The following is a 4,838-nucleotide window of genomic DNA, read 5'->3' as shown; positions in this document are numbered from 1 at the left end:
AAGTTCAATACAGTGGCGTACTTCATTCCGTATTGGCGTGTTTTAGCCAATTCATACGGTGCTTTTGTTATAATTATATCTTTAAATTCAACCGTTGGAATATGATGAAATTTGAGTATGTCGTATTTTACCATGTTATAGAAGTACCGTAAAATTTGCACGCGGATCAGGTCACGTTTGCTACTTCAAAGCTTGCACAATATATGACTATGGTCTGCTGAGTTTAAATCCCGAATAGGGGACTGATTCCTATTTATCTCATTCTCCGCTTATCGTACAAAGCTGATATTTTAGTATGATGTTTGTATATATGAAGGTTTTATACTGTAGAAATTTCATTGAGTTCTGATCACTTTAGGTACACCAAAGTGTGAGAAATCCGGGACTGAATTTTGTATGCACGTATTGAAAGTAATCGGGTTCTGAGTAATGTATCTTTTTAATGAACCGTTGGAATGCTATGATTTTTGAGTTTGTTGTGGAATATTGAGTTGTAAGTGTACAATAAAAATTTAAAGAGGATCAGGTAAGTATTAATACTGCAAAGATCGGACAATCTGAAACTGTGTTTCGGTGAAACAGAATTCCTTTACAGCTATCTTCATAATTTGTTATGTCATCATGCATTAATTGGCTTGCTACTTTGCACGGGTGTCATTGAGAATCACTATCACTTGTTAAGTCATCTTATTTAGACACATACTTCTCTTCTATTCTATTGTTTCTTAAAAGAGAATGAGTTAGGAGTGAACTCTCTCAAACTCCCCCAAACTCCCTCTAATAAACTCTCTCAAACTCCCTACACTCCCCCAAACTCCCTGAACTCAAAAACACAAAACTCTCTCAAACTCCCTACACTCTCTCAAACTCTCTCAAAATCCCTGAGATTTAAAATACACTCAACTCCCCCAAAATCACTTGAGGACTAACCCCCTATTAGTTGTTGTTGTGCTGGAAGTTGTGTTTGATATGTTGAACAGAACACCGACTAATATGAGTGTAAGATGGTCAAGGTTTCATGGGGTTGAACAGAACACCGATATGAGGTTCTTACATAGTTCAGTTAAAACTGAAAGCAACAAGTCCTTGAGAAGATGGCAAATTTACTAACAAGAAAAGATGAAAATGATCACCAAACCTAAATTTTTACCAGGAATATCAAAAATTCAATATACATGTATTGAAGCGAAGTTCAATAATATACAGGTCAAAGAGCTAAGATAAACCTAGAGTCTGAAACAAAAAGATACTAATTTATGGGAGAAGTTGGTGGATGACCTCTACTGAAACTTGCAGTTCTTTTTTAAAGACTAGAAAGGCCTGCTATCTGACATACTCCTGCGTCGATGAGCCTACAAGTGGTTCACTATATTCCACCCAATTCGACATAGACCCATCACATAAAACCTTATCTCCTTGATTTGGTGTTCCTTCCCTTGCCTCTGAAAGGAGTTTTCTTGGTTTCTTACAAGTCTTTGTAGATGAGGTACCGTCAACCACGAATTATTCTTCATCTCGATCTTTGTGTAAATAAACCCACAACTTTTTATCACTACGATACCGAACACAAGGATCGAGTTCGTAGTGCAGACGGTCTAGGGATCCACTAGTAACTTGATTTAGTTCAAAATCAGAAACATGTTCCACAATATACTGTGAATCTCTAATTAAAGCACACACATCTGCTCTGGTGCCAATACCACCAGGCAATCTAGAAGCTGCATATCTCACAACACGGAGGACTGTAAAACATGGTGGCCGATCAGATTTAAGCATAAAATGTTCCTGAACTTTTGATGTCATTTTACCACCAAACCTACTCATAGGAGCAACTGCAGATTTAGTACCATCAGCGGCTGTGTGTAAAAAGGCTCTGTAGGGCACTAAAGACCTAACATATTCCTCCTTACGGAAATGTGCCTTCGCTTCTTCAGAACTTGGGATAATGGTGATAACATTCCTAACAGCTCCTAGGTCCTTAAACCTCTCCTTCTCGTCTGCATTGGGTTTCATATACATCAAATGTGATGTTGGAAGGCTTCCTATTTTCTGAAGGGCCTCTTGCTCTTTTTTCAGCCAATCAGCAAAGGAATCGACTAATTTCACAAGCATCTTGTGTGGAAGACCCCAAGCCATAGACGATGTCTCCTCTAAACAGTGTTAGGATCCGACCTCCTGGGACCAATACACCACCAAACTTTCTTGGTGTTTTCAAATGACACCAGCGCCTTCCAAGCTGCCGATCCTAATGGTGTTGTTCTAGATAAAAATATTTTCAGCACTCCCCTTACTAAATCTTGAAGTGGTTCTTGTGTTTCAAGAATACAAGGGTCTCCAGGGTTAACTCTCATACGGTTGTTGATTTCTTGAGCAGTGAGAAAAGGGAATCTTTTACCAGGTTGTGTAGGAGTAAATGCATCCATGTTCTCACAGCTCTTCTCCATATGTCTGCCAATCTCTGAGAAATCTTCTTCTAGTGGAGTATTCTTCTAGTGGAGTAAGCATTGACGCACGGACAGCAGAAAGTAGATGTATAATTGAGAATGAGAAATCAGTGTGAATTGTGGGTGTTATCAAAGTGTAAGACTTCATTGGTGATGTTTCTAGCTCAGCGTCGACCCTTTCATCACTCTCTACAACAAATGGTTCAGATGTCCCTGATTGGGTCAAAGAATCAAAATCAACCTTCACTCTCCTTTCACCCTGTTTCATATTCTTTGTCAAAGAGTTGCACCCAAACAAAGGCATATTTGGCATTTCATGATCTTTCTTCCCAAATCTATCAACCACCAAGTGATCATCTGCTAAATTAGGTGTTACATGCAAATCATTTTCTCCATCGCTATAATTGTGCATGGTATTAGACTGAAGGACATAATGGTCACCATCAAATCTTCCTTTCGGTTTTCTCTTTGCTGGAGGCTGCCACTTTTGACCGTAATCAAGCAGCATATGGCCATTCTCTACCATATTGTTAGGAATGCTATCCGAGTAACGAGAATCCCTCTTCTTACCCTTGTGCTTTCCAACTTTCATAATTTTAGATGGATGCTTAGTCTCGTTAAAATTCCACTTTTTGTACAAGTTAGCCTCCATATGTTCTGGCATTGACTTCACCATAGCAGAATGGCAACCTGCGAATGCATCACACGTATAACTTGAGGTCCTTATCGAATTATCAATATCCTCCTTTATACCATCCTGATCCGACGACTCTGATTCTGTTTCGGAACTATCAGTGAGCGTAACCATGCCTCTCCGTTTTTGCATGTAATCTCCTCCTCTATTAACGAAACCCCTTTTGATCTTCTTTTGTGGCCTACTGTCCCTAAAATAGGAAAAAACAAACCTGTCATTCCCTTGAGGAAAATAACTGATGTACGGCTTAACTTTTGAACTGTGACCAGCATTGTTTATACCACCACTTTGGAACTTCTGCCCCATCTTCCATTTCTTGTTTCTGATACCCCAGCCATCAGCTTTTCTCGGCTGATTCATGGTGGAGTCTAAGTCTTGACTTCCTCTCAAGTAGTGATGAGATCTATTTTTTGCACTCCTAATACGATCTTTAACTGGAGGCAGACGAGAGAATCGGATAATAGTGGCCTTTTTGTATGATCTTGGGATGACCTTCTCCTAGCAACAGAATGTAAATGTAAACCATATTCTTTCACTAAAGGGACCTTGCCTATTTTAAGATCCCTTTCCCACAATTTTTCCCATACAAAGCAGGATTACCCATCTTTGACCCACAACTTTTCATGCTATTGGTCCACAAGTCATCATCAACTTCATCTCTCTGTAAAGAATCACTCTCCGACCTTGAACGTTCCATACTTTCAAACATCAAACTCCTTCGAGGGTTAGTCGAATTCAGTACACGAAACCTCTCATTAACGCCACACCCATTGCAGTTCTTCTTCCATGCATCCTTGGCGTGCGTAAGCCTAGACACCATAGAGTTCTGATAATTCTTAAGTGTGTGGTTATGTTTGTTTTTCATCAAGAGATTCAAATTCTGGTTATAAAGTGCAACACTCGGTTCACATAACCCTCCCTTCAACATATTGAAAAACCTCATCAAAGGGCTTCCAAAATTGAAATCGTTACCATTAAACAGCTCCTCCATAATACAAGTAAACGCGTCCTGGTCTAAAGCAGGAAGGTATTCAGCAAGACCAAAACGCTCCTCCTCAGTTAAACAATTGTTCCATGTATCAAGCGAAAGAATTTGAGTTAAATCTTCAAGCTCATATAACTCAATTGGAATACTACAACATTGGTTCCCTACTTGACATAATTCTTCCCAATTTCACCCGATTCTGACAAATTAATATCATCATCTGAACCCAAACCAGAGTCAGTGTTATCCTCCTCATATTCTTCGGACATTAAATCCTCATTACATAAATTACTCCCTCCTTTCAGATTCTCCATTGAAAATCACTGATATCTAATCAAACAGTAAAGTATAAAAGTAACGACACCAATTTTCGTTAAAACCCTAGAAAAGAGTTTCTGAAAAAATTCGACTTTTAAAAATATAAAACTTAAAGTTCGATTGAAACAAAACGGAATAGAGAAATTAAGAACAGTGAAAGAACTACCTTTGATTTTCTTATAAAGGAGGTAGAATTATTGTCGCCAGTGCCAGCTTAAAATTTTGTTTGCATCAATTGGAACCCAAGCATAGATATTTATAGAGCGAGTTTGCACCAATTGGAACCCCAGCATATAAATATTTATAAAGAGATGAAATTTGGAAAGAAGAAGGTGAAGGGGACTTGGGGAAATATTCGTCATGAGATAAATAGCGAAGAAAAGGAAGAGGAAGGTAG

General features: G+C 38.7%; 1 pseudogene; it reads right to left on the bottom strand.

Moving 5' to 3' along the window:
• Window positions 1-1,323: 1,323 nt before the first annotated feature.
• Window positions 1,324-4,437, bottom strand: LOC113311890 (annotated as a pseudogene).
• Window positions 4,438-4,838: the final 401 nt, after the last annotated feature.

The sequence above is a fragment of the Papaver somniferum genome, chromosome 9 (assembly GCF_003573695.1).
Source record: "Papaver somniferum cultivar HN1 chromosome 9, ASM357369v1, whole genome shotgun sequence".
Taxonomy (NCBI): domain Eukaryota; kingdom Viridiplantae; phylum Streptophyta; class Magnoliopsida; order Ranunculales; family Papaveraceae; genus Papaver; species Papaver somniferum.
Note: the sequence above shows the minus strand (reverse complement) of the source record. Positions and strands in the feature narration are given on the sequence as shown.